Genomic DNA, 23,722 nt, shown 5'->3' on the forward strand with positions numbered 1-23,722 from the left:
TGATTATCTTCTGTTCCAGTTTTCCCACAGTCCATGTTCACTACCACACAGTGCTATGCTCTGAAAGTATGTTCTCAAAAATTCCTTCTTCAGATTAAGTTCTGTGTTTGATACTAACAGACTTCTCTTGGATAGGAATGCCTTTTTCCCAGAGCTAGTCTGCTTTTGATGACCTCCTTCCTCCGTCCGTCGTTGGTTATTTTGCTGCCTAGGTAATAGAATTCGTTAACTTCATCTACTTCGTGACCATCAATCCTGATGTCAAGTTCACCGCTGTTCTTATTTCTGCTCATTGTCATCAATTTCGCACTTTCGTCTTCCTTCGATTTACACTCAATCCATATTCTGTACTCATATGATCTTGTAACTCTTTTGACTTTCACTCAGGATAGCAATGTCATCAGCGAATCGTATGACTGATATCCTTGAATTATAATTCAGCTCCTGATCCTTTCTTTTATGTCAATCATTGCTTCATCGATGCGCGGTTTTCTTAATCCCAGCACTTCGTTCTTGGTCGTCCCTCTTATTATTCCGTCTTGGCTCTTTTACATATTCTGTATTTCCTATCTCCCCCTATGGATTAATTCTTACAGCTATTTTTCTCAGAATTTCGGACATCTCGCACCATTTGACACTGTCGAAAGTTTTTTCAAGATAGATTTTTCTTTAGTCTTGCTTTCACTATCAATCGCAACGTCAGAATCGCCTCTCTGGTGCCTTTAACTTTACAAAAGCCAAACTGACCGTCATTTAACACAGCCTCTGTTTTCTTTTAAAAGTATCTATATATTAATCTTGTCTGCAACTTGGATACATGAACGGTTATGCTGATGGTACAGTAAATCTAGCACTTGTCAGATCTTACCGTCTTCGGAATTCTCGGAAAGTAAGACGATGTATCGCCAGACTCATCATACTTTCTACACCCCATAGTGAATAGTTGTTTTGTTGTCACTTCCCCCAATGATTTAAGAAATTCTGATGTAATGTTATCTCTTCCTTCTGCCTCATTTGATCTTAATTCTTGCAAATGTCTTTTAAAATTCCGATTATAATATTGGATCCTCTGTTTCTTGTAAAGGGTCTTCTTGTGTCACTTCAGACAAAATTTCCCCCTCATATAAGTTTTCAATGTACTCTTTCCGTCTATCCCCTCTCTTCTCTGCGTTTAATAGCGGAAATCCTGTTGCATTTTTCGTGTTAGTACCCTTGCCTTTCAGTTCACCGAATGTTGATTTGATTTTCCAATATGCTGAATCAGTACATTCAACAATAATTCCTTTTTCGATTTTATCGCATGTACGTCCTTCTTTCAGCGATCACCTGAATAATTCTTCTGATACCCATGGTTTCGTCGCAGTTACCTTTTTTGTACCTGTATTTTTGTTTCCGAATTCTGTGGTCGTCCTATTTAGAGTTGTCCATTGCTGTTTAACTATACTGCCCATTGAGCTCTTCCTTATTGCTTTATCTATTGCCTTAGAGAACTTCAGGCGTATCTCGTCATTCCTTAGTACTTCTGTACCCATTTCCTAGCGAATCGATTCTTCCTGAGTAATCTCCTAAACTTCAGCTTACTCTTCGTCACTACTACATTGTGACGTGAGTCTATATCTGCTACTGGGTACGTCTTACAATCTAGTACCTGATTCCAGAATCTCTGTCTGACCATGGTGAAACCTTAATGAAATCTTCCCGTATCTCCCCGCGCTTTACATTTCTTCCTCTTCTGAATCTTGAACAGAGTACTGGCCATTGCTAGCTGAAACCTGTTACAGAACTCAGTTACCCTTTCTTCTTTCTATCATGAAGCCCTTATTCTCGCATAATCCTTTCCTACTACTTCCCTACAACCGCTTCCAGGTTCACAAGAGTATTAAATTTTCATGTACCTTTACGTACTGCATTACCCGTTCAGTATCCTCATATACATCTACATCTACATTTATACTCCGCAAGCCACCCAACGGCGTGTGGCGGAGGGCACTTTACGTGCCACTGTCATTACCTCCCTTTCCTGTTCCAGTCACATATGGTTCGCGGGAAGAACGACTGCGGGAAACCCTCCGTGTTCGCTCGAATCTTCTAATTTTACATTCGTGATCTCCTCGGGAGGTATAAGTAGGGGGAAGCAATATATTCAATACCTTATCCAGAATCGCACCCTCTCGAAACTTGGACAGCAAGCTACACCGCGATGCAGAGCGCCTCTCTTGCAGAGTCAGCCACTTGAGTTTGCTAAACGACTCCGTAACGCTATCACGCCTACCAAATGACCCTGTGACGAAACGCGCCGCTTTTCTTTGGAACTTCTCTATCTCCTCTGTCAACCCGACCTGGTACGGATGCCAGACTGATGAGAAATACTGAAGTATAGGTCGAACGAATGTTTTGTAAGCCACCTCCTTTGTTGATGGACTACATTTTCTAAGGACTCTCCCAATGAATCTCAACCTGGCACCCGCCTAACCAATAATTAATTTTATATGATTATTCCACTTCAAATCGTTCCTCACGCATACTCCCAGATATTTTACAGAAGTAACTGCTACCAGTGTTTGTTCCGCTATCGTATAATCATAAAATAAAGGGTCCCTCTTTCAATGTATTAGCAATACATTACATTTGTCTATGTTAAGGGTCAGTTGCCACTCTCTGCACCAAGTGCCTATCCGCTGCAGATCTTCTTACATTTAGCTGCAATTTTTTAATGCTTCTCTGTATACTAAAGCATCATCCGCGAAAAGCCGCATGGAACTTCGGACATTATCTATTTTCTCTATTTCTCATCTTCGGCTTGCGACGTTTTATAATACAGATTGGAAGATGGTCTTTGTGTGAAATAAAAGAACTTTATGATAATTTTCTATTACAGGCCACATGTGCTGCGGATACACACTATGTGTTAATGATGAAGGGATTTACCATTGACTTCTGCATTCTCATACCGTTGATAATTGCTGATTCTTCTGACCTTAGGACAGGTTCCCCCCCCCCCCCCCCCCCCTCCCTAGGGAAAGGATGTACCCTGAACCTCTGTCCGCTCCTCCGCAATCTTTGACCACGCCGTTGACAGGATGCCGTAAGGTTTCGGCCGTCATTGCTGATTATTATTTAGAACTTAAGCGGTAGCGGTGTTCGAACCCGAGACGAGGAGTTTCTGATTACTAATTAGACTACGAGTGCCACTAGGCTTACCTAGTCTGCTGTTTATAGTTTCTCGATACTGCCCTCCACGTTGGACGGAGTTCTATGATTGTCGGCGAAATATGCATCTGTACGTTCACATGAGCCACGCCCAGCGACACTCATGAACAAAGCGGCCCCAAGTCACTATCGGCAGTGAATGACCAGTTATTCGCTGACAGGTTTAGGGTTGTACATCCATGTTATATTCCCGTGTGCGGAAACTCTGAGGACAAAGATCAATGTCAGACTTCTTTCGCCATCGTCATACAGGCTCAGCATCTTCCACGATGAAAGGAGCTGCCATTGTCTACACAATGTGATCGCCTCTTGTTCGCATAGCGGTTAATCTGAACCTCAGTCACAATAATTCAGAAGTTGGAGGCCTGCTATATTTTCACATCTTTGATGTCCCGCGGCGTCATTTCTCAAGATGGTGTTTCTCCTAGATAGCCTGACTTACCACGACACAGAGTGTGTTCGAATATAGCCGTGTATAGCAGTTCTATATCTTACACTCATTGTAAACATGTGGTTGCTTAAGATACTATCTTCTGTATAGGAACACGATTCCCTAAGACCGGGTTTCGTATATTCTAAATTAAATTTTTAAATGTGTATGTGCTTGGAATCTATTTATTATTTACGATCGATATTTTGAGTTATCTTCCACCGAACACTCGACAAATATAAAGAGACAGTCAAATTAGTTACATACATTTGCAAACGGTTAAGGAGCTACTACACGTTACGCAACGAAAGAAAGATCAAGAGAATTTTCTCGCTCTCGCAACGGACACAGCGATAAACTGGAAACCTATGCCAGATAACTGTGGAAATGGGAAACGCAAAACGCCTTTGTTTGCAGCGTTGTTGATCTCTCAGGTCATTACGGGTAATGAACAAGCGACCAAGACTGGCAGCTACTCATGGCAGATCCTTTGGTGCATTGCAGGTGGTTTCAATACATAGTCTAAGTTTGAGTTCCTAGATTAAAGTTCACACCAACTTTTTCTAATCTTCATGTAGTATAAGGTATCAGGATGGTTCAAGTAAGAGCACGTAGTTCAGGAAAAAATCAGAATATCTACTTAATCTTTTACCGTAATCTAACTAAACACCAGTCCGTTTGTTCTCGTACCTATTAATAATCGGAAAAATAAACGCAGGTTTCTTGTAAGATCGACATAACAAGAGACAAGGAGTACAGAAATATTAATTGCAGGCTCTAATCCGTAACCGGAGCATGGAATGTCAGCCCCCTTAATCTGGCAGGTAGATTAGAAAATTTAGAAAGGGAAATGGTTAGGTTAACCTTAAATATAGTAGGAACTGGTGAAGTTCGGTGGCAGGAGGAACAAGAATTCTGGTCAGCTGAAAACATGGTTATAAATACAAAATGAAATAGGGGAAACGCAGGAGTGGATATAATAATGAATAAAAATAGGAACATGCATAAGCTACTACTGTGAACAGCACAGCGAACGCATTATTGCAGCCACGATAGATACGTAGCCCACACCCACCACAGCAGTACAAGTTTATATCCCAACTAGTTCCGCAGATGAGGAGGAGATTGAGGAAATGTGTGATCAGATAAATGAAATTATTAAGTTAGTTAAGGGAGACGAAAATTTATAATTAGGTGGACTGGAATTTGATAGTAGGAAAAGGAAAAGAAGAAGTGGGTGAGTATGGACTGGGGGAAAGGAAAGAAAGAGAAAACCGACTGGTAGGATTTTGTACAGAGCTAACACCTGATTTAAGAATCATGAAAGAAGTTTGTATACGTGGAAGAGACCTGGAGACACCGAAAGGTTTCAGATTGATCATATAATGGTAAGACAGAGATTTCGGAAGCAAGTTTTAAACTGTAAAACATTTCAACTGGCAGATGTGGACTTTCACCCCAATTTCTTGCGAGAGGAATACAGTAGAAGAAGAAGGGATATCTTTGAGAGATGAAATAGTGAAGGCAGGAGAGAATCAAATAGGTAACAAAACGAGGGCTAGGACAAATCCTTGGAAGATCAGTTCAACGGAATTGACCGTGTCTTAAAACGAGGATATAAGACGAACACCAACAAAAGCAAATTGAAGGTAATGTAATGTTGTCGAATTAAATCAGATGATGCTGATGAAATTAGATTAGAAAACGAGACACTTAAAGTAGTAGATGATTTTTTCTATTTGGGGGGCAAAAGAACTTATAGCGGTCAAAGTAGGGATGATATAAAATGTAGGTTGGCAATGGTAAGAAAAGCGTTTCTGAAGAAGAGAAATTTTTTGACATCGAGCGTAGATATGAATAGAATAGAATATTTAGGAACGTGATGCTATAGAAGAATGCTCAAGATTAGTGGGGTAGATCCTGACTAGAAGAATGGATCCGTTGGTAGGACACATTCTGAGGCAACAAGGGATCACTAATTTAGTAGTGGATTTCGTAGTGGGTAAAAGCCATAGAGGGAGGCCAAGAAATGAATACAGTAAGCAGATTCAGAAGGATGTGGCTTGCAGTAGTAGATGAAGAGGCTTAGGCAAGACAGAGTAGCGTGGAGAGCTGCATCAAACCAGTCTTTGGACTGAAGACCACAACAACAACCCTTACGGAAGATAAGTGTGCTGATCCAGTCCGACGGGAATGCACTGATCAGTGGTCAGAGAGATTATCTTCTACACCTCCACACCTGTTCAGTCGTCATGTCATCATTGTTTACTATATCCAGTCATCAAAATCTTTTACACAGCAATGACAATGTATTTTCTTGTAGAATCAGTTTTCCAGCTATGACCAATTTTCCTATTTGCAGCAGGAGGTTCTTTTTGATCTACAAAATATTCCTGTCCTTTGCCCTCCTCTCTTCAGTTTTCTTTACTTTTATCCAATGACCGCTGCAAAAAATATCTATTGATACCAGTATTGCTGCCGGCCGCTGTGGCCGAGTGGTTCTAGGTGCTTCATTCTGGAACATCGCGACCGCTACGGTCGCAGGTTCGAATCCTGCCTCGGGCATGGATGTGTGTGTTGTCCTTAGGTAAGTTGGGTTTAAGTAGTTCTAAGTTCTAGGGGACTGATGACCTCAGATGATAAGTCCAATAGTGCTCAGAGCCATTTGAACCAGTATTGCTGGCCATGTTTTTATCACAAGCAAGGCGGATTATTCCTGCACGTCGGTCAGGGGCCTGAGGATGGCGTAGTAAAACGCTGGAACTGGGTGCCCAATAAAATAAGGTTGAAAATTGACTGGTGAAAGGCGTTCAATTTGACATTCTGCATCGAACATCTGAGTCCTGCAACCATCGTTAAAAAGATATGAACATACAGAGTTACAGAAGAAGGTGTAAAATCGACCGTCTATTGGTGTAGTCGCATCTATTCAAATGCTTTTTACTGCGTCCCTATTCTTACTGTCCGGCGGTACGTACTTCTATCTAAACCGCAACAGTTTGGACTTACCTTGCATGGAGCTTCACCAATAGGCAATGTTTCTGTTAGACTCCACTACAGATATTCCTCACTTGTTACTACTTGGACAAAGCGACAGTACCGTGAGACTTAACAGCAAATGTAATAAATTAAAATGCAGTGACTGTTTGTATACGAAGTGTGCTTGTTAATTTCGATTTTAAGAGAAACCTTTTTTTAACCTGAGTTCCAGAGAGGAATAGAGCGGAAACCGCAAACTTCCGGTCCTTTGACGCACCTAGAAGCTCGCTGGATTTACAGGTGTGCACCTAGTCTGTATACAGTTGAGCTGAAATCGCGAGGACGTAGCACGTTCCATCAGAAGGCGACACTTGAGCCTCTGCTTTTATCGCAATGCGCGGGACCATGAAGTAAGCCGGCTGTCATAATGGCAGCAGGAATCATGAAGAGACATTTTTTTTTTTTTTTGGTCATCAGTCTACTGACTGTTTTGATGCGGCCCGCCACGAATTCCTTTCCTGTGCTAACCACTTCATCTCAGAGTAGCACTTGCAACCTACGTCCTCAATTATTTGCTTGACGTATTCCAATCTCTGTCTTCCTCTACAGTTTTTGCCCTCTACAGCTCTCTCTAGTACCATGGAAGTCATTTCCTCATGTCTTAGCAAATGTCCTATCATCCTGTCCCTTCTCCTTATCAGTGTTTTCCACATGTTCCTTTCCTCTCCGATTCTGCGTGGAACCTCCTCATTCCTTACCTTATCAGTCCACCTCATTTTCGACATTCGTCTATAGCACCACATCTCAAATGCTTCGAGTCTCTTCGTTCCGGGTTTCCCACAGTCCAAGTTTCACTACCATACAATGCTGTACTCCAGAGGTACATCCTCAGAAATTTCTTCCTCAAATTAAGGCCGGTATTTGATATTAGTAGACTTTCTTGGCCAGAAATGCCTTTTTTTCCATAGCGAGTCTGCTTTTGATGTCCTCCTTGCTCCGACCGTCATTGGTTATTTTACTGCCTAGGTAGCGGAATTCCTTAACTTCATTGACTTCGTGACCATCAATCCCGATGTTAAGTTTCTCGCTGTTCTCATTTCTGCTACTTCTCATTACTTTCGTCTTTCTCCGATTTACTGTCAAACCATACTCTGTGCTCATTAGACTGTTCATTCCGTTCAGCGGATCATTTAATGCTTCTTCACTTTCACTCAGGGCAGCAATGTCATCAGCGAATCGTATCATTGATATCCTTTCACCTTGTATTTTAATTCCACTCCTGAACGTTTCTTTTATTTCCATCATTGCTTCCTCGATGTACAGAGTGAAGAGTAGGGGTGAAGGGCTACAGCCTTGTCTTACACCCTTCTTAATACGAGAACTTCGTTCTTGATCGTCCACTCTTATTATTCCCTCTTGGTTGTTGTACATATTGTATATGACCCGTCTCTCCCTATAGCTTACCCCTACTTTTCTCAGAATCTCGAACAGGTTGCACCATTTTATATTGTTGAACGCTTTTTCCAGGTCGACAGATCCTATGAAAGTCTCCTGATTTTTCTTTAGCCTTGCTTCCATTATTAGCCGTAACGTCAGAATTGCCTCTCTCGTCCTTTTACTTTTCCTAAAGCCAAACTGATCGACACCTAGCGCATTCTCTATTTGCTTTTCCATTCTTGACATTCCAGAGACATTGCGAGTGTTTTTTCCACGGCGAGAAGCCATTGCTGGACCGCGCATGGTGTCAGGTTACCCCCGTGGCGGCAGCTAAATTTTTTTTTCACGGCCGCAGCATAAGCAAACAAATTATTAGTAAAGAGAGATTACAGGCAATGGCATCACTTGAAAGAGAGGAACGAAGCTAGGAAGCACGTCTAAACTGGTTGTAAGCACCAAGTCATGTTAAAGTGAGCACTGCTTATGTTGGACGTCTATGTGCAATAACAACTCAGCAATAGGTGTGGAGGGTATATAAAGCGTGTAGGTGAGACGCGGAAAACAGTGTTGTCGTTTTTGTATTGCGGAAAGAGAGTGATTTGTCTCATGGCTTTCGGGACAAGAGTGGAAGCATTTCCGAAACACTCTAAGTTTGTTAACCGATCGCGTGCCACCGTGGTAAAAACATACCGTGCTTGGTAAAATGGAACAATCCAAAACCGGTGCCGAAGCAACTGTGGTACACCAAAAGCCAAATGACAAGTGTGAAAGACCGCTGTGGAGATGGGTACTGGCGAGTAGACGTGCACCAGTTGAGCAATTGACCACCGAGATGAACCGAAGGAATACAAACACTGTCTTCTCAATGACAGTTCAGCAAATTTTGCTTCGTATGGCGCTCTGCAGCAAGAGTCTGGTTGATCAACCCACGCTGACGAGGAATTCTGGAAATAGCACGCCAACACGTATCTGAACGTCCAGTGAATGGCGACAGATGGCCTTTTCATATGAGTCATGTTTTATGCTCCATTGCACAGACGGCCCTGCAGCAGTCGATGTAAGGGTTCAGGCTGGAGGGTGCAGCGCTATAATCTGGGCAGTGTTTGCATGGCCTTCCCTGAGAGGTTTCTTCATTCTGGAACGCACAACGGATCAAAGCAAACATTTATCTGCCCTGGCTGACGGCATCCCCTTCCCCATGCAGTTTATATTTTCTTCGGCACTATGTTATCTACAAGTAGGACAAAGCAACGCTCCACACAGCTCTCAGTGTAGATGGATGGCTCGAAGAGCCTCCAATTTCCCACATTAAAACCGAATCAAGAATTTGTAGAACCATCTCGTTCGGCGTGATTGTTCCGTAGATTCTTAACCGACAAACCTAGCGCTGCTGACCACAGCATTGGAATCAGCAGAGTTCCACATCGCCGTTTGTACATTCCAAAACACCACAGAATTTCTTCAGTAGGTGGTTATCGATGGCTTTGATAGGATGTCACATTAATGTGAACTGTCACATTAATGTTAACTGTAATAGCTGTTTTTTGCCGTCAGTCTTTCTACTGGTTTGATGCGGCCCACCACGAATTCCTCTCCTGTGCCAACCTCAATACCTCAGAGAGTCACTTGCAACCTTCGTCCTCATTTATTTGCTGGATGTCTTCCTCTACAGTTTACGACCCCTGCAGGTTCTCTAGTACCAAGGAAGTCATTCCCTGACGTCTTAAGAGATGTCCTATCATCCTGTCCCTTCTCCTTGACGATATTTTCTAAGTATTTCTCTCCTCTCTGATTCTCCACAGAGCCTCCTCATTCCTTGCCTTATCAGTTCACCTAACTTCCAACGTTCGCCTGTAGCACTAGATCTCAAAATCTTCGATTGTCTTCTGTTCCAGTATTCCCACAGACCACGTTTCACTACAATGCATCGCTCGGCTCCAGACGCACATTCTCAGAAATTTTTTCCTCAAATTACGGCCTATACTTCATACTAGTAGACTTCTCTTGGCCGGGAACGTCCATTTTGCCTGTGCTAGTCTGCTTTTGGTGTCTTCCATGCTCCGTCCGTCATTGGTTATTTTGCTGCCTAGGCAGCATCTGCTTTGTGAGCATCAGTCTTTGTCACGTTTCTCGCTGTTCTCATTTCCACCACTTCTCATTACTTTCGTCTTTCGTCTTTCTGTACTCATTAGATTCTTCATCACATGCAGCAGATCATGTACTTGTTCTTCACTTTCACGCAGGATAAAAATGTCATCAGCGAATCGTATTATTGATATCCTCTCAAGCAGTTTTTTCTTGATCGTTTACTCTTATTATTCCCTCCTGGCTCTTGTACATATTGTATATTACCTGTCGCTACCTAAAGCTTAGCCAATTTTTCTCAGAATTTCGTATATCATACACCATTTTATATTGTCGAACGCTTTTTCCAGGTCGACTAATCCTATGAATGTCTCTTGATTTTTCTTCGGTCCGGTTTCCGTTATCAACCGCCAAACTGATCATTTAACACATCCTCAACATTCCTTTTCAATCTTCAGTGTATTACCGTAGTAAAATCTTAGGTTCATGAGCTATAAAGTTCATTGTGCGATAATTCTCGCACCTGTCAGCACTTTCAGTCTTCGGAATTTTCTGGATGATATTTCTCCAAAAGTCAAATGCTATGAATCCATTTACCCCAATGACTTTAGAAATTGTGATGGAATGTTATCGATCCCTGGTGACTTACTTGATTTTGGATCATCGAAAGCTCTTTTAAATTTTAATTCTAATACTGGATCTCATATGTCCTCCAAAGGCAAGGTAGGGATCAATGAAATGAAGTGGAAGATAAGAATTTCTGGTTATATATAAGTAAAAGTGAATGTACCTAAAGGAAAAGTAAAGCAGTCATCACTCCAAAGACTGTTTAGTACATCGCGTTGTTCTATTTGACATGGTGAGGTGGTATGCTGTTGCCTTCCCTAGACCTTCCAACTGAATAGGACGTCCATCTGCAGGGAGACACGGCTCAACACTCCTTTTGCACGTCAGCAACCACTGGCAGAGGAGATTCCAGAGATAAGTGAGAAACAAAAATCGTTGGGTTGACCCGAGGCCTTTGGATTTCTATTCAGGTACTTTACATTAAAAGAAATGGTTTCGCACCACTGTACCAACTACTGTAAAACGTAGTGAACTCCAAGCGCAATAAACGATCTTAAAGAACAAGTTGTCCACGGAGAGCCCTTTGTCAACACTCTTTAAAAATACTTAAGAATTTCTGTCAAATCAATAAAATACGATACGAAATCACAGTACTTGGGTTGATCACAGGTAGTGTGCAATGTTACTTCGCACATGCATGCATGTCGGAAGAAGCATACACTGCGGCAACTACAGCCATTATGAAATATATGAAGTGTATCCTTAGTTGTGAATATGGACGACCAACACCTGTATAATGGAATGACGACAGAAAATTTGTGTATGTTCGAAGGAACATTGCATTGTATTTCTGAACAGTATAGACACTGCAATATCGTATTTATCCACCGACACTGGGGCTGTGACTTTCACTTGAAATGTCTTCCTGTACGGAAATGTACGCAATGAATGTAAAACTGCAGGTTGTGGAACTCGGTTGATAGCATCTGGGAGTTTGGTACTGTCCGTCAAGGTTAGCCTAATAAGGCGACCGCTCGCGGTAAGCGGAAAATATGAGTTTCGCTCAGACACAAAATTTTCACTGTCATCATTCCACTAAACAGCTGATAGTTGTCCAAGTTTGCAACCGCAAGACGTTTCATGTACATAACATTTTAGTTTTAGCTCAAGATGTTAACTCAGTTAAAACTTAGTTTATTTCAAAATAATTTTCGAAACAGTAAATGCAATAAACTACAGTACCTGTCGCTAGACGTATGATTCTCATTACAGTTAATAGAGGGTGCCGAAGGAGGAATGGTCAGTATTCAGGGATATGACAGTAACTGCCTTTGGGAGCAAAGAAGTCTTGTAAACAAGGACCCTGAGATGTATATCTTACGAGCTACGAACACTGTCATCTGCACTACTGAGCAAGTGTTCATACCTCTTAATCAACGCATTTTAGAGCCCATGTTTATTAGACACTTATGCTTCGAATAATCGTTCCTATCACATCCCTAAATACTCGTATCGGCCATTCCTCCTAGAATATCATGTACAGTAACAGTAAGTAATGTCATTGTTTCCTGTCTCACTCAATAAGATGCAAATAATTTAAAAATGAACGAAATAGCAAAACTGTAATGTCACCAGAGAAAAAATTGTGAAGTTCTAGCCCTTATACATGTATGGTGCCTACTGCAGCGATAATAGTGGTGTGATTTTTATTCATTAAAATTTCATCTGCAACAACTGAAAGATGTTATGCTGGAGTTTTCGATAAAGCGCGACCTATGTGGAGTACTTGTATGTGTGGATTTTAGAATAATATGTACCGTAAGGATATTTCTGTGTTTTTTGCAACGACAGATGGAGTATATGCAGGGGCAGCGGCCATGTTCGTCTGCATTCAGATTGCTTTAAACGGTCGACCCGAACTCGGACGTGTGCTGATGGGGAGCGCATTAGCCGCGATTAAAGTGTTTACATTTTTCCGGGTGACAAGTCTAGGGGCTTGTAAAATTTCTGCAGGAGTTGGGGAATAAAGAGAAGTTTTCGGAAGTTCCGCTCGTGGACTTCAGCTCTGCGCAGCGGAGCAGTTAAAGACCTTTGAAATTTCTGCGCTGCTTGGTGGACTTTAACTCTGAAGCGCAGCGTCGTATTTATGGATCTGTAACGTTTCTGAACAGATTCGTAGACCTTGAAAGTTATCCACAATAGAGTTCTCGAAATTTAAGTATGAACAGCCACGATATGTGCCGTACTTAAAACATTCTTAAATGAGGTGGTATTCGAACTTCTGTCGCTGTCGTGGTAGTAAGCAAGGGTTGTACAAGAATTTTCGTAATTCACAAATCATAATCATGCCTGCAGTTTAACCAAGTTGTAAGAAGTTAACAGCACGTCAACCAGGTAGGACAGCATTTGTGTGTGTGGGGGGGGGGGGGGGGGGAGGGGGGTGGTATGGATGAGTTTTACGCAGAGATGGAAAGTCATCCAGTAAGAAAAGTGATAACTCGCGTTCACAAAGGAACCGCTGTTCCTAAAACACGTAACCGATTTGGAGGCAATCTGGGTAAGCCTCTTAAGACTTCAGGTGTCGCTGTCGTTTACCGTCTAGCAATCTCATCAAAAGATCAAAAACAGCTGCAAAATGATTTAGGCAATATATCTGTACGTTAGAAATGTGTCAATTGACCCTAATTAAAAAGAGATTTGTTTTTATCCACATGAGTACTAAAAGGGATCCGTTAAATTTCGGTTACAAGGTAAACCATCTTATTGGTAGAACATTTAGAAGATGCAACAGATCTCATAAAGTTGCTGCCTACACTACGCTTGTCTGTACACTTCGTGAAGTATTGTTGCGCGGTAAGGGATCTTTACCAGATAGGACTAGCGGAAGACACTGAAAACATTCATAGGAGTGATGCTCACTTTGCATTACCGCGATATAGGGGAGTGAGTTTCACCGATGTAATACGCGGCTTCAGATGCCAATCATTAAAGCAAAGGCGCGTTTATGTTGCAGCGAGACCTTTTCACGAAATTTCAATTACAATATTTCTACTCCGAATACGACAATATTTCGTTGACTCCACCTACACGGGGAGACATTTTCATCATAACAAAATAAGAGAAATCAGAGCTCTCACGGAAAGATTTAAATGTTCATTTTTCCCGCGAGCTTTTCAAGAGTGGAACGGTAGAGAATCAGTCTGAAGGTACTGGCTGGGGTAAATGAAAGTGGCTCGGACTAGTAGTTACGATTATGTGTTTTAACGGAGGAGGAAAGGACCTACAGTTACTTCCAACATGATGGAACAATCCCATCCAGCTGGACCTTGGGGCACGTTTACACAGTCTTCACGTCTGGCAGTTGGCAGAGGTCAGTCTAGTAACGGCCTTGGCTCACCACTTGATCTGTCAGTGCTCGATTACTTTGCATGGGGAGCCCCAAGTCTAAGGTGTATCGCAAGGACCCTCATAGTCTTCAAGAACTGTGGCAGAACATTTAGGATGGGATTACAGCAATTTCAGCAGTCCAGCTTCGATCCGCTTTCAACAACCTGCTGACCAGGCCCCAGAAATGAGAGGATATGAATGGTGGTCAATTTCAACATCGGCCATGGTCAGGTGGGTACTGTATTCCCTTTCCTCTGCTGTGCTCCTTTGTAACCTCGAATTCTGCTCTCCATGCCACTTTTATTTGTCCACCCTGTAGTTCGATGAACCCTCTGCCTCGACCTTAATTGTGAACTGAAGAGTAATCATGTTGATGTTGATGCAGAGTTGTTAATCATTGCTCCGGGTGTTCCGGCTCATGTACTGTTTCTTACATCTGTCACATTTTTGCTCCGTAACGCAGTGGATGGAGTCAGAAAATTGCCTGAAAATGGTACCCATTAACATCCACCAGCTCTAAAGGCTCTCTATCATGTCTGGTCTGGTCGTAATATCAAGTGGCGTCAGCTATATCATTTGGATCGTTGATAGGTGCCATGTACAATTTTGGTATTTGAACTTTTAGTATCTGAATCGATAGTGAGCGAGCAGCGATGTTGTAAGTTGTACCACAGAAGTTCAACTAATAACTTTGAGCTGCGCGAGGGCGCAGTGGAGCAGACGCAGTTAAGCTTTACTAGAGGGAGGAAGCAGACATGTTTGGCTCTGGTAGGGGTGGAGTCGAAGTTCAGTTATGTTATATTTAGGCTGATAATGTTAAACAGCGTTAGTGATGAAGCTATAGCAATATCATGATTCAAGATAAATTTAATCTTTTGTTCAATCAACATTACTATGAAACTGATTTGTTAAGGAAGAAATCTAATAGAATATCAGATAAATACAATAATAATGTTATTACTTTTGACTATTGTTGCGAAATCGAACGAACTTGATTACTCTACTGAAAGATGTTAGATTTGAGAGACAGGAAAGTGTATTGTTTGAATGTTGAGAAGTTAAATAAATTTAAAATCTACCTTGAGCACTTTTTCTCCATTTAAAAAAAAACAAAGTGTTGTCATTCATGTGCATATTTAATTTGCTTACCAAGTATGTTCGATTTGCAACTAAGAGGGAACTCATTGCACCTCTCGAGTGTCTCTGCAGATACAGTAATTTGCAGCTAAAGCGCAGCGGCGCGCAAGACAGAGTAGTACTGCAACGCATTATCCAGATTTGCGCAGATTAGAGGTAAGGAGAAAATATTTTGTTATTTATTCAATCAGGGCCAACTTACGTTACTCAGAGACAGTTTTTGAAAACAAATTTTCAAATTTTGCAAAAACAACTATTCTAAGTCTCATGACCAAATTACTTATTCAGGCAGTTTATACCTTTCAAAATTCTTGTAGTCAGATTGCTAACTTTTACAGTATGGAACACTTTTCCTTTCCATTACGTAAATTAATTATTACTACAGTGCAACTTTGTTTTCAACACACGACAGTTGATTTATTATCACGGCTCAAGCTTACAACCAGAAAAAGAATACTTCAGGCAATATTTTTATTTATTCCTTGCTTTTACCAGGTGACCCTGACCATTTTTTGTCAATGAATCAGTGTTAACGGAGCTTGGTGGTATTTCACGAGACATACAAACCAAGTCAACACCTATTAGGTTGTGTAATGTTTACTCGTACATTTACGGCTGCTCTAGTAATCGAGACGAAAGCGAGGTACTCGTAACAGAATCTCCATAATGTTAGCTGTGACACCAAATTGTTAATACTGTAATAAAATGTATGCTGAATACTATAGTTCCAGCACTGTAAGCGCACCAGCAGTCACTGCAGCTTTGCTTCGTACGTCCGGCCACGATGGTGCAATGTGATCGAATTCGTGAAATATCCCGCACTACCAAAATTCTAATACGTTAAGTTGACGTGAAAATAATCTGAGATTCTTTGTAAAGCTCGTAATTAGTACTTACGGGACTGCATCAAACAGACTCCTATGGTAATAATAATAGTAATAATAATAATAATAATAATAATAATAGTAATAGTAATTTAGTGTGACTCAATCAACTGGCGGAAGTCTTTCAAATGAATGCCACTACGGCAACTTGCGTGTCTGTAGCCCACCACAGTTAAAGCACAGGGATAAGGCGACCTATACGTTAACATGGAATCCGAACCGCGTGTTCTTCTGGCGAATATCCAGATATTTAAGGGGTGAATACTAGGTGTAAAGGCTGACTGAACAATTGGTGGTCCGATTGGAATTCGATATCACGAGTTTTCGGTTTCCGGGCAGCGCTCACCGCTAGACCAGGAATGCCGACGGCTTGCTAATAGAGGACACATCAGTCATTTCATTTTCCTGGCCCAGCTGTGTTAAAACAAAGCTTAATGACTCGCAGAATTCCTTAATACTTTGACGTTACACAGTCATTTTTCTGTTAATGTACCTAATTATTTCAGTATGTCTATTAGAAGAGAAGACAAACGAAGAGTAAAGACAATATAATAATTATATATATTCACTTTTCTTACAAATAGACCTCTCAGCAGATCCTCCTGAGCAGTAGATTGCTCTGCGAAGAGTTTGAAATTTCTGTTTTCCCAGATGCTGCTCCCTGTTGATGCTACACATAATAATTTTGTCTGTGTTTCTTTCATGATATTACTCACAGATCGCGCTTCCATCGACTGGAAAAAGATTCCCACAGCACTTTGCGCCAAAGGAAGTTACATGCAAACAGACTGAAAGGGTAAATTTTAAATTCTTTTTTATCCAACCCGTTACTCTTATTTACGCTACCTTTACTTCTATTCCACTAAAGTATCTCATTTATAATATTCCATGACCTCCATACGTAAATTTGTTGCCATACGCGACGAAATATACTGGAAGAAAACTTTAAAAAAACTACATTGCGTTTACTAATAAAACTTCAGAAATGTCAGAACCAAGAATTCCTTCACAAACGTTGGACGACAAAGGTGAATCTGTAACTGTGAGTTTATTCTGTCGACATGAGGAATCGACTAGTCACTCAAGCGTAACATCACACCGATTATAAATTAGTTTTAACTAAAGTACAGGCTGTATAAATGGAGCCATCACTGCCATCGCTGTAGGCAGTAAGCTAAACATTGTGCAGTTATCCTAACGTACATCTTGTCAGCCATAACTATAGCGAATCAACAGCACACCTCGTCTTTGTAGGCCATTTCTTTACAGAGTGAGCTTCGTGATCGTTCCCTCCTTCTTACACTATGTAGAGGTGTTCTGTCCAACGTCCAAACTAGTTCTGTGGCGACAGCTAAAACTTCGATTATAATGGACGCTGTGTCGCTCGTAATTCGCTCTCTTGGATCAATCGAGCGCAGGACTGTGCTGAGGTGAAATTGCACCACGAGCTCCCTTGTCTCGGTGGTATCTGGAAGAAGTTGCTTAGAGTGCCAAACGCAGAGTGTGTGTAGCCGAGCAGTCTTGAAACGTGTATCCAGAGTTGTAAAACTACGATACGTTACCACAGAATATCGTACGTTCCCTTGTATCTTTCGTCAGATACCTTATATCGATCACTTTCTCTGCATATGCAACCAGTGTCTTACTAGATTACCTTAAAAACTGAAAGCACTGAACCTTTTAGAAACTGAGTGAGGATGTATGAAGAGCCAGGTAAAATGTGGAACATTTTTGTTCTACGAAGTTATCGTCTTGCCTGTTATATATTGAAAACTTGAAGCTGTATATGTTTAATTCAGGTGTTATTCGAATATTTTTGATTTGTAACGAGAGACAGAGGGATTATGTAGTGAAAATAAAGAAAACAATACAGATTTATCATATAGAGCATGAAAACGCAGTTTCCTCAATAAAAAATGTAAATTAAAAGAAAAGTGAAATAAAAATATATCAAACATTGCCTCAATACTTTCTCGAAGTTTTATAAAACGTGGTTCTCTTTTTCATAAACAACTTTCTCATTTATCAGCATTTATCAGCAATAACAGCAAACTCTTGTACTTCATCACGTTGAATAACTTGTATTAAGTTCAAAGGAACAACACTATGTGTATATATATATATATATATATATATATATATTATTGCGTAACGTCTGCGTTTTCAAGGAACCAGAGCAATTACTCTGATGAAAGTATAGTCCACATACACGAAAATAAGGGGAGGCCGCCAATTGTGAAATTCAGATTCGATTCATACTGTGCATAATAAAAGCTCATGGCCGGAGGTGTTATGTGACAAAGCACCAAGATGCACTTCTCAGCCGTTGTTGAGAAAATCGACAGTTGAAAGAAACCGTTGCGGCGAAATACTCTCTACGATTAATAATTTTCTACAGCGTCGTGGCGCAGCGGTAAGCGCTCGGGTTCGTAATCCGAAGGTCGCCGGATCGAAACTCCCGCCATACAATTTTCTTTTATTATTAGTTTTTTGTAATTCAAATATATATATATATATATATATATATATATATATATATAATTTTATTTTCGTGTATGTGGACTATACTTTCATCAGAGTAATTGCTCTGGTTCCATGAAAACGCAGACGTTACGCAATAAAATAATTTTGTTACTTCTAAAGTTCTGCTAATATTCTACACGGCTATAAAATACACAATGGACCAACAATGAATAAAATGAACTCTTAATTATGTGCAGTACGATCAACCAAAGAAACAAAATACAAAGACAGATTGTCAGCTCCCAGTTTATGTCTTATGCATCCTGCTATGTATTTTTCCTACAAGGCCTAACAATGCTAGTGGTTGTCCCACCATTTACCAAGTCATTTATGTAAAGAACACAACTCTCCTGTACCCCTTTTCCTACCACAATACTGAGTATTACTTCTTAAGTGCAGCTAGCAAATGATTTATACTCTCAGTTACTCTCTCGTCTCTAGCAGATCATTAGCTCCTTTTCCGAATGGTCCTTGCAGTCAGCTCACTCCACACTTAAATTGGGCGGACTAATATGGTCTGGAGGTACAGTGGTAAGACATTTGCCAGGAAACTGTGAGTTCGCGGGATAGAATACCAGTCGAACTATCTGTCTTCAACCGTCATAATGTGAAGGTTTGGCAGAAGCGGCATGTGGTTCGGATTCCATGTTGAACAACAGGCCCACATAGTGTGTTAGGTTACAGAGAAGCAAGTTGCCACAGTAGCGTCCAATTGAGATACTTACACCAAGTCACTGAACCACACAGAACTGTTATTATTTTGTGCCAATTGATGTGACCTAATAGGCATTCCTTAGCGACTGCTATAATGGTTAGCTAAAACCAGCTTCACAAGTAGTTTAGCCACTTCGGAAAAAAAAATTAAATCCGTACTATCGACTGGACTCCATTATCTCAGGAAACTGTGCCGCGAATTAGCGATTTACGGCGCAGTCCTATTCCTGACTCGCTCGGCTTTTGGCAATGTTTGTGCCTTCCACGACAATGCAGTATTATGTGGAGTGGCGTTATGACCCAGTAATGAGCAGTCTGGCAAATGGAAAAGAACCAGTAACATCAACTTTAACCAGCACCAGGCACCGTTGACAGCGGCATGCTTTGGTGGGATACGCATGGCGCAGTGGATGAGCTACTTTATGTAATTGCATAGCTAGCGCAGGGAGTTGACTGTCCTAGTGGCGCCGTACATGAAGGACGGGATGAGTGCCTTCAGAGTGGTGCGTTGACAGTGTGTGGCCAGTTGGAAAACTGACAGCTAGAAGGCAACGCAGCCCTTAACTTCGGAGGAGAGTAGCCGACTTGGTCTAGTGAAGCAGGAAATTGTGGAGCAAAACTGGGGGGCAGTGTGGTGGACTTGAACTTGAGTCTGGTTATGGTTTGTGTGTCAAAACGGGACATCGTTCTCTAAGTGGTGTAATGGACAATATTTGCCTTCATGGATCTATGGAACATAGCTTAATTAAGAGTCTAATGGTCCCAGAATGAGATTTTCAATCTGCAGCGGAGTGTGCGCTGAGCACTTGCACTTGCCCGCGAAAGGCAAAGGTCCCGAGTTCGAGTCTCGGTCCAGCATACAGTTTTAATCTGCGAGGAAGTTTCATATCAGTACACACTTCGCTGCAGAGTGAACATCTCATTCTGAAAACATTCCCTAGGCTGTGGCTAAGGCATGTCTCCGCAATATCTTTTCTTTCAGGAGTGCTAGTTCTGCAAGGTTCGCAGGAGGGCTTCTGTAAAATTTGGAAGGTAGGAGATGAGGTACTGGCAGAAGTAAAGATGTGAGGACGGCGCGTGAGTCGTGCATGGGTAGCTCAGTTGGTAGAGCACTTGCCCGCGAAAGGCGAAGGTACCGAGTTCGAGTCTCGGTCCGGCACACAGTTTTAATCTGCCAGGAAGTTTTAGGAGTCTAATGTTGCTAACTGCGATATGTTCTCAGCTGTGATGTTAACGGAAAGTGTACTAGTGGTAATCGGTACAGTCTTGTAGTGCAGACAGATGTTTTAAATAGTGATCACAATTTTCGAATTTGGCAAGCTTTTTGCAGGGTCTAGTTTATGAACGTTCTGAACTTTTTAATGCTTTTGTAGTTGTTCTCAGTGAATCTCTACTCGTTGCTATCATTTACGGTTTTGTTGTTCACATCTGTTGCGTCGAATAGAGGGTAATCTGTGGCTGATTTTCGATCCCTTGTTAATTGCTTGTTTAGTATTAGGCTGTTGGCTTTGGTTTTGTATGTTTTCGGTTTAGGTACTCTGGGATAAGACTGATTAATTATTGTTTCCGCGTTCTCCTGCTTACTGTTGTTCAGTTATTTCGATATGACATTCCTTGCCGTCTTTGTTGTAAAAATAGTGCAATTCAAAGGGACATATTATTTTATGACGTGTTCTGTTGTGTCAGATATTAAGTTTCGATTTTCTTTAACATGAGTTGTTGATATCGCCTGACAAGTGCATTTCACTATTGTTAGGGATTTATGTCCACACTACCCCAGCCATTCCTTTTCCTGTATCACAACATCAGATGAGTTGTGGCGAAATAAAAAAAATAAAAATTCAATTTATTGATTTTTTGAAAAGAGAAAAACTTATGGATATGGAACTGTAACTTTAGAATTTTTGACAGGCTTTTTTACGGACTGTATTGACCGGCTTGAAATGCGGACAAATTCAGTGTTGCGTGAAATTTGCCTGTAATATAATTTTCAATTCCGATTAATTACATTTTTGAATTCTACGTCATTGTTGATTTAATCAGAGTTCTCACCTTAGACGTAGAATTAGTCCTTCTGCCACAATATTAATCCATTAGTCGCCATCGATGTTCTTCACTTTGTTGATCGTGTATATCTTCCTAAGTCGAAAATATCGTTCAAATGGCTCTGAGCACTATGGGACTTAACATCTGAGGTCATCAGTCCCCTAGAACTTAGAACTACTTCAACCTAACTAACCTAAGGACATCACACACATCCATGCCCGAGGCGGGATTGGAACCTGCGACCGTAGCAGCAGCGCGGTTCTGGACTGAAGCGTCTAGAACCGCTCGGCCACAATGGCCGGCTCTTCCTAAGTCGGCATCGGTTTACTTCACGAAGACGGTGGAAACCAAAGAATACAATCCTACGCCACTTTAAATAGTTCTCGTAAAACTTAGATACTTATCACTATTTTTTATTCACAAGACAATAAGGCTTGCTCTGCTCGTCGCACAAACCATAAATACTACCAAGATGGCTGCCTTTCCGCACACATCAAAAATTACGTCCATCCCCAACAAGGTAACAATCGAAAGTGTATCTTAACTGCTTCTTGGAGTATGAAACAAAAGAGAATCCAATATGAACATTACAGAGATTATATTCTACATCCCTCTCAATTTAATCTATGGCACAGCCTTTAAGGCATTTTATGTCTCTGCGTCGGAATGTGTCATTACAGAGTCCTTTCTGAAATATCCTTGTATTCTTTTCAAAGAGCAACTGAGATAATAATTTCGCCCTCCTTAGTCTGGTGGATTACAAAGTATATACTAAATGCATCTTTCCCTGAGCTGTATTGTGCTGAGGGCGTGATACGAGTAATGCTGGCGGAGCTCTTCGCTGCCGACAGGCCTCTGTAAACCGGCCGACCCCAACGCGACCGCAGCCGCTTGCCCGACCCTGCCCCAGAAAGCAATTAACGGACCGATGACCGGCCACGCGGTCCGGTCAAGTAGTTACGCGACTTGGGAGGGGGACGCGACTTCGCCAACTCCGCACTGCCGCGGGCGGTTGCGGTGGCAACCAAGCGAGCCGCAGGGCGCTGTGGACGAGGAAAGGGGCGAGATGCCGCAGCAGGGGCGCGCCACGCCCCGTTATCACAGCTGTACGGCGGCAGAACTGGCTGTGGCAGGGGAAAGCCGCATCACTTTGCACAGTCAGCTCATTCCTCCTCAGACACTGCGGATTCAGGGTAAAGACCATACCATTTCTTCCTTCTTTTATTTTAAACTAGCGACTACGTAATGTTCTGCAACTCATAGATACGTTTGGGAACTGGATATACGTCCTAAATTCCTTCTCCCCCCTCCCCCTCCATCAGCCACTCTCACGCGCACCTCCACATCCCCCTATAGCGTACCTGGCAATATTTCGCCATTATTAAACACGTATGGCAATTGGATATACGTCCCAGTCTTCTTCCGCACCCGCGCTCTTTTGTCACCCTCCTCCTCCCCCTCTCTTTTTCCGTTACCTCTTCATCCCTCTCTCTCTGTCCATCACATTCACCCCCACTCTCCTTTTCCATCATATCCTCCTCCCCCTCTTTCTATCCAATACGTTCTCATCTTGTCTCCGTCCTTCTCTCCCCCCAATCTCTCTCCTCCACTTCCCCCTCTCTCACTCAACTTCTTCCTTCCCTCTCTCTAAGGCCATGTAGTCCTACCCCTTTTCGCTCTCACCTCTTCCTGTCTATCTCCTCTTCCATTCTTTTTCCTGACCTCGAGCCGTGTTTATTGTAATTTCCAATAAAATCTTACAACTGCTAATTGAAGTTGCTTAAAAATTAAAGGTAAAACTGTTGCGATCATTAGAATACGAGAGATCTCCCCAGCTGCTGTATCTGGAACACAGTAACAGTATTACGCAGAGTTTTTATTTGAGAAGGGAAAGGAGAGTTTCGGACGATTCAGATTACTTAGGAGCATTGCCGTAACACAAACTTCCCGTTTTCCCTTAAAACCGCCCACAAGGAAGAAAGAAACAGCACGTAACTGTGTATATAATTTTCGTTTAAAATTGAGTATAAGGTGAAATAATACAGTATATACGACAGATACTGTTTGTCTAATGCTTCAAAAGCACTGCTACCTTAAATAAAACTGACTGCGACACATTGATCGCGTTAAATAATCGTTTGTTATTTGTACGCAATGTTGTGTCAAAATTTCAAAGCATTCGGTGAAGGAGAGACGATCATTTGTATTTATATTTGTACGGATTCGGTGTGCCAATCTGATAAGACTGTTTGAACTTACTGAACATTAATTTCTTCTTTTCTTCCAGTATCTCTTTGTTCCTTCACTGTGTTTATTTTTACGT

The sequence above is a fragment of the Schistocerca serialis genome, chromosome 8 (assembly GCF_023864345.2).
Source record: "Schistocerca serialis cubense isolate TAMUIC-IGC-003099 chromosome 8, iqSchSeri2.2, whole genome shotgun sequence".
In the NCBI taxonomy this organism is placed as follows: domain Eukaryota; kingdom Metazoa; phylum Arthropoda; class Insecta; order Orthoptera; family Acrididae; genus Schistocerca; species Schistocerca serialis.